This window comes from Polypterus senegalus, chromosome 3, assembly GCF_016835505.1.
Source record: "Polypterus senegalus isolate Bchr_013 chromosome 3, ASM1683550v1, whole genome shotgun sequence".
Lineage (NCBI taxonomy): Eukaryota > Metazoa > Chordata > Cladistia > Polypteriformes > Polypteridae > Polypterus > Polypterus senegalus.
Window position 1 is genome coordinate 217,155,043 of NC_053156.1, and position 9,974 is coordinate 217,165,016.

At 41.9% G+C, this 9,974-nt stretch overlaps 1 pseudogene; it reads left to right on the forward strand.

The window, feature by feature from the left end:
* The first annotated feature begins 3,680 nt into the window (after positions 1-3,680).
* LOC120526651 lies at positions 3,681-9,764 on the forward strand (annotated as a pseudogene).
* The last annotated feature ends 210 nt before the right edge of the window (positions 9,765-9,974 follow it).

Sequence of the window (9,974 nt, forward strand, 5' to 3'; positions counted from 1 at the left end):
AACAGCAACTGAAAGCAGCTGCAGTCCGCCACGCCCTCGACCCTCTGCAGTTCGCATACCAGGAGAAGGTGGGAGCGGAGGATGCCATCATCTATATGCTACACCGATCCCTCTCCCACCTGGTCAGAGGCAGTGGTGCTGTAAGAATTATGTTTTTGGACTTCTCTAGCGCCTTCAACGCCATCCAACCTCTGCTCCTTAGAGACAAGCTGACTGAGATGGGAGTAGACTCACACCTGGTGGCATGGATTGTGGACTATCTTACAGACAGACCTCAATATGTGCGTCTTGGGAACTGCAGGTCTGACATTGTGGTCAGCAACACAGGAGCGCCATAGGGGACTGTACTTTCTCCAATCCTGTTCAATCTATATACATCAGACTTCCAATACGACTCGGAGTCCTGCCACGTGCAAAAGTTCGCTGATGACACTGCTATTGTGGGCTGCATCAGGAGTGGGCAGGAGGAGGAGTACAGGAAGCTAATCAAAGACTTTGTTAAATGGTGCGACTCAAACCACTTACATCTTAACACCAACAAGACCAAGGAGCTGGTGGTGGATTTTAGGAGGCCTAGGCCCCTCATGGACCCAGTGATCATCAGAGGTGACTGTGTGCAGAGGGTGCAGACCTATAAATATCTGGGAGTGCAGCTGGATGACAAATTGGACTGGACTGCCAATACTGATGCTCTATGTAAGAAAGGTCAGAGCAGACTATACTTTCTGAGAAGGTTGGCATCCTTCAACATCTGCAGTAAGATGCTGCAGATGTTCTACCAGACGGTTGTGGCGAGTGCCCTCTTCTACGCGGTGGTGTGCTGGGAGGCAGCATAAAGATGAAAGACGCCCGCGCCTGGACAAACTTGTTAAGATGGCAGGCTCTATTGTAGGAATAAAGCTGGACAGTTTAACATCTGTGGCAGAGCGACGGGCACTAAGCAAACTCCTGTCAATCATGAAGAATCCACTGCATCCACTGAACAGTGTCATCTCCAGGCAGAGGAGTAGCTTCAGTGACAGACTTTTGTCACCGTCCTGCTCCACTGACAGACAGAGGAGATCGTTCCTCCCCCACACTATGCGACTCTTCAATTCCACCCGGGGGAGTAAATGCTAACATTACTCAGTTATTGTCTGCTTTTTTATTTTTATTTTTTTCATTTTTCATTTTTATTACTATTTAATTTAATATTGTTTCTTTGTATCAGTATACTGCTGCTAGATTATGTGAATATACCCTTGGGATTAATAAAGTATCTATTTATCTATCTATCTATCTATCTATAAGGCCTGGCAGAGCATTAAAAGGAGGAAACCCAGCATCTGGTGATGTCCATGAGTTCAAGACTTCAGGCTGTCATTGCCATAAAAGGGTTTTCAACCAAGTATTAGAAATGAACATATTATTTCCAGTTATTTAATTTGTCCAATTACTTTTGAGCTCCTGAAATGAAGGGATTGTGCTAAAAAAATGCTTTAGTTGTCTGACATTTTTATGCAATCTTTTTGTTCAACCAACTGAATTAAAGCTGAACGTCTGCACTTCAACTGCATCTGAGTTGTTTCATTTAAAATTCATTGTGGTAATGTACAGAACCAAAATTAGAAAAAAGTTGTCTCTGTCCAAATATTTATAGACCTAACTGTAGGTTTGATTAAATACTTGAAAGCACAGTGAAGAGAAAAAAGTGAATGACTGAGAATTACTCACCCATTTTAGCCTTCAAATCATTTGGATGATATCCTTAGAAAGGGGAAGAAAATCTATATGATATGACAAAGTTAAAGCACTAACAAGCCATGAAATTAAATAACTGACAAGGAGTGCTTTCTAATTAAGCAACTGGATTAGAACAAAAACCTGCAACCACTGCGGCCCTCCAGGACTGAATCTGCCCACTCATGCTTTACAGTATTCTGAGTTTTGAAAATCATAACTTTGCAACAGTCAGAGCTTCTTTATATACAAAAAACTGGGACGAGACTTTTTGAAAGATTTTTTTTGAAGTCCCATGAGTTGAGACTTTGGCCAAGAGATTGTTTTAAGTCACACTCTCCTCTCAAACACTACTTTACATTACTCCCCTCATTTGTGTGAATGCTTTTGACAGGCACATTTTCGGCTCTCTCAGCTTTTATAAATTTTAACATTTTCCTCACTTTAAGTTTCCAATTAAAGAATACGTATTATTTCCAAATCCTATTGATGAATTTCATCCTGAAGGGTTATCAACAGAAAAAAATCAGCACACAGGCAATCCTAGCAGCGAAAAACGATGCAGTCAAACGAATTAACGGCAAAAATGTCAATCGGTTACACTGCAAATTGGTTAAATGTGCATCAATAGACTATGCTGAAACAGTTAGTGGTGATCATGTGGAAGATGTAATATCCCGAAGAATATCTACAACCGTTAACACCATCCAGTCTTCCTCCGCACGAATTAAGGTAGAAAGAAGGATGTATCCAAGAACGGTAATGTAGTACATCTTCAGTGGGTAACATTAGACAACAAAGGAGATCTTGATATGCCATTCGTATATACAACGTTAACAGTTTCCCGTTAGAATAGCTTTTGTAAAGGCAATTAACAAATCTCAGAGCCAAAGATTTGAAAAAGTCGTTTTATTTAATAGAGAGAAAGAAACGAAATTCAATCACAGGCAGTTATATGTCGCATTGATGCATATGTAACAATTCCCATGAAAATAAAAATCTGTTTTAATTGTACATCCGCATCCCCATACATGAGTGGCAGAACCACAAAGAGGCTAGCGCTTAGAGCAGGCCCAGGGTTAGCGAGCGAAGTGAGCAGGGGACAAAACCCCCTAGTTTTTTAAACATCCAAAACTGAAATCTCTCATTCATATAAGTATTTAGACAATTTGCTGTGGCTCTCCAGATTGTGGTCGGGTGCCTCCTGATTACCTTAATTGACGTTGCACTGTATCGAGAACTTGATTGGAGTCCACCTGTGGCAAATTGAATTGATTGGACGTCATTTAGAAAGACACACCCATGGGTATTTATGATATCACAATTCACACTGCATGTCCAGACAAAAAAAAAAAAGAAGTTATGAAGTTCAAAGAACCTCTGTGATCAAATTGTGGGGATGCATAGATCAGGGCCAGGGTATAAAACCCTTTCTAAAGCTTTGAATGTTTCCTGGGGCACAGTAGCCTTAGTAAATGTGAAATGGAGGAAGTTTGGAACTACCAGGACTCTTCCTAGAGTTGGCCAGGGAGGTTACCAAGAATCCAATGGTCACTCTAACAGCACTTCAGGATACTCTGCTGAGAAAGAAGAACCTGTTGGAATGACGACCATCTCGGCCGCACTCCATCAATCAGGAGTTTATGGCAGAGTTGCTAACTTCTGCTTGGAGTTTGTCAAACAGCATTTAAAAGACACTGGGAGCAATGAGGAAAAGATTCTCTGGTTTGATGAGACAAAACTTGAACTCTTTCACTGTGTTTGCTGGGGAATCAGACACTTGTCATCACCTGACTAATACCATCCCTACGGTGATGTATGGAAGAAGCAGCATCATGCTATGGGGGTATTTCTCAGCAGCAGGGTTGGGAAGACCAGTCAGAATTGAGAAAAGGATAAATGCAGTCAACTCCAAATAGGTCCATGAAGAAAACCTGCTTCAAAGTTTTCACCACCTCCGAATGGAGCAATGGTTCATCTTTCAGCTTGAAAATGACCTACAGAATAAAACCAAGAGAATGTTGCATTGGCAGTGGGACCTAAACCCCACAGAACATCTGAGAGACCTGAAGATGGCAGTTTACAGACACTTCCCACCCAATCTAATGGAGGTTGTGGGGATCTGAGAGGAAGAATGGGATAAACTGTCCAAATCCAGATGTGTAAAGCTCATAGGGACTTGCGCAAGAAAAGTCAAAGCTGTAATTGCTGCTTAAGGGTCTTCTACAAAGTAATGAATTAAGGGTCTGAATACTTGTATGAATAAAAGATTTCAGTTTTTAAATTTAGAGGCGGCATGGTGGAGCAGTGGTAGCGCTGTTGCCTCGTAGTTAGGAGACTGGGTTTGCTTCCCGGTCCTCCCTGCGTGGAGTTTGCATGTTCTCCCCGTATCTGCATGGGTTTCCTCCCGCAGTCCAAAGATATGCAGGTTAGGTGCATTGGTGGTTCTAAATTGTCCCTAGTGTGTGCTTGGTTTGTGGGTGATTGTGTGTGTGCCCTGCGGTGGGTTGGCACCCTGCCCGGGGTTTGTTTCCTGCCTTGCGCCCTGTGTTGGCTGGGATATAGCGGGTTGGATAATGGATGGATGGATTAGTTTTTAAATTTTCAATCAATGTGAAAACCTTTCTGAAAACATGCTTCACCTTGTCATTATGGGTTAGTGAGTGTAGAATAATGGGATAATGGGAAAAAATTGAAACTCTACCAATTTAAAATTAAATAAACCAATAGAAAGTGAAGGAATCTAAATAAGTTCTGAATTCATTATAAATTGATATCACGTGACAGTCTTTGTTTAAACTCTTGGATAAATTCTAAAAACCTTTCATTAGTTCTTATTTCTTTGACATTTTGGGTCTTGACTTTTTGGCTAGCGAATTCAACCTTTAACTTTTCATCACTTAATGGGCTTTAGTCATATAGTTGTCAGGCTTTTTGGTTTTTGGCTTTTGTAAAAATTTTTACATTGATTTCATCGTCCGGTCCTATATTTCATTGTTCTTGTGCCCTGCCAGTTTTTTGCCAGCTCTGGCAGAACATAACGCAGCCAGTTATCTAAACAGTCCTATGCTTTATTTTACAAGGACATCAACATTCAAACACGTTAGTGAAGTTAACGTTAGGCAACTAACGGGGGGTGCAAGGCTGGCTGGTGTTTAGGTTGGCCAGTCCATCCTTCATCTTGTGGCGTCGACTTTTGTTTTTTAGCACACTGGCTTAGCATTTCCAGATTGGGTTAACAGGCCACACTGAAGTAGGCCCTGTCATGGTCTGTCTTCCAATGCTATCTTTCTGAGTCTCTAAAAATAAAAACAGGCTCAGAAAATGAGTGGATGGCTACTTTTCATAAAAACAATAACGTGTTTTTGGAAAATATCATGTATTTAATGTGCGTATGAAATATGTGAATAAGTGAGGCCATTACATACCAACCGTTAAACAGAGCTTTGATTCAAGCAGCTGACCGATTTAACCCCAGCAAGGGTTCCAGTAGTTAAAATATGCTGTGTAAAACACTTTAAACAAGGGAGCCTTGTGGCAGTGCTGAGAAGAGTTTTCAAATGTCTAACCAACCTTGTCCTGACAGATTATCAAGCAAAGAACAGGCTCGTTTTATTTCAAAACTAAAAATTTCCCACAAGCGTCAAAAATCTGATGCTATGAGACACTTAATACACATTGGATTTTTTTTAATGCCGCTCTGGGACCTCTAATTTACACTTTAGACCCCCTCAAAGCCTAAAAATCAAAATTAGAGGAGGGGAGGGAGTTGCTGAAAAATCTATTTTAAAAACATGCTGTAGCGTTATAAATCATTCAGTATCCGCAAACTATGACAAAGTATTTTAGCAATAATTCAATTTATCTGAGACTCCATAAGACCCAAGATTGTTTCTAGTGATAAGACATTGTTTGCAGGAAGCACTTTAGAGTTAGATGGAAGCCCCACAAAGTAGGGATCACTAATTCCTACAGCTCTCCCCTGGCAGCACCCAAGGAATCCAAACAGGGCTACCCTGCGGGACTACAATTCCTAACATGTCCCGTGAGTGTCTGCTTGTGTACCGTGCAGCACAGGGATGCTGCCATCTATCAGTTCAGTTGAGCAAATAGACTAGGCAGGTTGGGTAAGGACCTTTGGTGAAGCCTCACCAGGACACTAGCATATCCACCTATGTGTTGGCATCCTCTCATGCCCATGGCAGGGAACAATCTGCCTGTCTTCTTGCCTAGTCATTAGCATGGGTCTCCTGGCCAGATAAAAAGCCTTGAACCATCCTGGCAGGGATGCCAGCCCATGCCTACCATCCATTACATAGGCCCCAATGATTAGGGTCTCAGAATGGCTTGAAACAGTGATGGTTGCCAGCAATGAGTTATGCTTTGGTCTTCTAGTAGCTTCCACTTTGTGCTGTGTTATGTTATATTGCATCCTTTTCCTTGCTACTTCCCATCCTTGGTTCAAAAAACTAGGGAACTAATGGCGGCTGGTGAAAAAAATCTGGGTGGGGATGCAGTTTTTGAAGAGACAAACTAAAGCAGCACTTCATAGCTCACAAGAAGTAGAAAGACACATCCATAAATTGTAATGTTGCCTACACACAGACCATTTTGAATAGTGAGAAAAGCGCTATATAAAAGTAAATAATTATTATTATTACTAGGGGGCTCGCTTTGCTCACCTACCCTGGGGGGACACTGGATACATGTTATCTTATGGTGAGCTGCTGGAAAGGCGTTGGGGCGCAGCTCAGTGAGAGAAAGCGATTGTATTTAAAGAGATGGTATATAGAAGAGTATGGGGGCACAGGAGGAACACGGTTTGATTTTTAGCTATTATAGACAGTGTGGCAGATGGCTGGGACCAATGCCCGGTCGGGATGCCCCTTTGACACTGGATCTGGGGGAAGAACCATGGAATGCACACTACGTCCCCCGGAACACTTGGTGGCAGCCGTCCTGGGTTGCATCAAGGCCAATATTTTGGAACACCAGAGCTCATTCCTGTTGGGTTCTGTGGCCACCACCGGGGGAGCTGCATGGCCTAACAAGTCTGTCTGGGCGGGAACGCAGCCACACCCAGAGGTGCAGCCAGAAGTAGGTTAACGAGCACCTGCAGCACTTCCGGGTGGGCTATAAAAGGAATCGACAGTCACCACTACAGGTGCCAGAGTAAGCAGCCGCCGCTGTCGGCGTTGTCGTCGCTGTCGTCGTGGAGGAGAAAGAAGAGTGCTTTGTGGTGGTGTTTTGCTTTCTGCTATTAAGTGTTTTGGGACTGTGTTAGGGCTGAGGGACACAGGGAAGACGTGGCCCCCTGCTGAAAAAAATAAATCTTTTTGTTCGTTTTTATGTGCCTCCGTTGTCAGTCTGTGTCGGATTGACGCCTATATAGAGTCTTTGCCACAAAAGAAAATCAATTACTTGAGTATTTTACTACAACTGTCTATTTGAAATACCAATGAATAATAAAACAAAGTAAAAGTAAAAAAAAGTAAAAGCAGAAGTAGAAAAGTAAAATATAATAAAAAAATAAAAAATGTAACAACATTAACGCCTCATCAAAAACAATATTATGAATTACTTTATCCTCTAACTGACATTACATAAACACTGCTTTTTTGCTTTGATGTATGCATATTGTTTGAAATATTTTCTACTTTTCGTTTATTGGAAGATTGTATTTGTTTCTTGATTTTTATTATATGCAGCAGTTTTTTGTTCATTATCAGCTCCTGTCACTCTTTTTCAATTACAATCTAAAATTCGACATTCTTGAATAGATAATTTTTTTCCTGACTTGCCATTATAACCAACTACGTTGAAGGGTGAGTTAGAACTCAGAGTGTCAAGGGGTGGTATGTGTGCAGTAGAGTAATGATTGGGTGAGTGGAGTGGAGGGGAGTGGTCAAGGCTGAATAACGCGGACACAACGGAAAACCTTTTTAATATAATAGAGAAATTAGTAGTAGTAGTAGTAGCATAGCCAGAAATTTGTTGGTGGGTGAGCACATATGAAACTAGGACAGCAAATAAAATTTTAACCTGATAAGATGGTTTTTAGAACTTGAATATAAGCAGCTGAACGAGGGGGATCCTCTAATAATGTTCAGCTCCTTGGTATAACTCAGAATTGCGATCTATGAAACCAGCTGGCCGACGCCTTGAGAGAATGTCACGTAAGACTGGCCTCACCGTGCACATCCAGGCTTTCTCTGACCACCAAAGAGCTTACAGAGAAACACTAACTGCAACTAAGAACGCGCACTATGGCAGAATAATAGAAAGTGGCCATGATAACCCAAGGGTTTTATTCTCTGTAGTTAATAAACTACTCCAACCCACATTTGGCCCAACTACCTCTTCTACTGAAGTCTTTGAGGAATTCCTCAACTTTTTCTGCAACAAAATTAAAGATCTAAATAATTCAACTAACATAAATACATCATCTGTTTATACCTCTCCCTGTTTTCCCACTCCGTCCAGCTCCTTCTCCAAGTTCTCACCAGTCACCTCTGCGTTTGTTAATAACCTGCTTTGTAAGATGAGGCCGACTACTTGTGTACTGGACCCCATCCCCAGCACACTACTTAAATCCTGCCTTTGTGCCATAATCCCGACTATTACAACAATAATAAACTCATCCCTTGACACTGGCTCTGTACCGCTCACCTTTAAAATCATTTCTGTAACCCCAATGTTAAAAAAGTCTGGTCTTGATGCTGACGATCTTAACAATTTCCGGCCTATTTCCCACTTACCTTTCCTGTCAAAAGTTCTTGAGCGTGTTGTAGCCTCCCAACTCACCAATTACTTAACCTCTAATAATTTGATGAAACCCTTTCAGTCTGGTTTCAGGGTGCAGCACAGCTGTGAAACTGCTCTGCTACGGGTAACCAATGATTTGCATATGGCAGCAAACTCTGGACAAACCAACATATTAATTCTATTAGACCTCAGTGCAGCATTTGACACTGTCAGACATGACATTCTACTGTCCAGAATGAAGAACATGCTGGGTATCTCTGGCACTGCCCTCCAGTGGTTCAAGTCCTATCTGACTGATAGGCAAGCGTTTGTTAGTCTTGGCAACAGCAGATCCAGCTCGGTACCAGTCACACAAGGAGTTCCACAGGGCTCTGTCCTCGGCCCTCTTCTCTTCTGTATTTATATGCTTCCCCTTGGCCATATTATTCGTAGCTATGGACTGGGTTATCATTTTTATGCAGATGATACTCAACTCTACTTCAATGTTAAAAGTGGAGCTTCATCAGAGCTTTCTCAGCTCACAACCTGCCTTAGTGAAATTAAAACCTGGATGGAGCCGAACTCTTTAAAATTAAACTGCAACAAAACTGAACTCCTGCAAATTGGGACTAAAATGCAACTTAATAAAATGAGCTCCTTCCCAGTCCATTTTGGCGGTGATCTCACCAGACCTGCCTCTACTGCAAAGAATCTCGGTGTTATTTTTGATTCCTTCCTCTCCTATTCCGCCCACATAAATCACATTAAGAAACATTCTTACTTTCACCTCCATAACATATCACGTGTTCGCTCCTTCCTCTTCTTTTCTAAAGCTGAGAAACTTGTCCATGCTTTTATCACATCCCGCATTGATTATTGTAACTCGCTGCTGGCAGGTGCCCCTTCTAATCTTATATCACAGCTCCAGCTTATTCAAAACTCAGTTGCAAGAGTCCTTACTCGAACCAGCAGCAGCGAGCACATCACACCCATCCTGCTCCGTCTTCACTGGCTGCCTGTGTCTTACAGAATCGAATATAAAATCCTACTAATAACCTACAAAGCCTTAAATAGCCTTGCGCCAAATTACATCAGTGACCTTCTCCATCACTATGTACCTGTCCGTCCACTAAGGTCCTCTGATTCTGGTAATCTTGTTGTGCCCCACACTAATCTACACTCCATGGGTGACAGGACCTTCAGCTGTATAGCACCCAGACTCTGGAATGGCCTACCGAAATTAATCAGGTCAGCTGACTCTATGAATTCTTTTAAAAAAACAACTCAAAACTCATCTGTTCAGGAAGGCTTTTAGCTCTACTTGACTTTATTACCCTTCTCTCAGTTTACCTCTCTGTCAAGATGCTCATGTAACCTGTATGTGTGTGTGCTAGACCATCAATTATGTTGTCTGTTAGGCTTTTCTCTGAATTCACTGTCGTAATCTTCTGTATTTATTTATCTGGTTTAGTACAATGCTATATACTGTATACCCTGCCATTCTTTCTTAT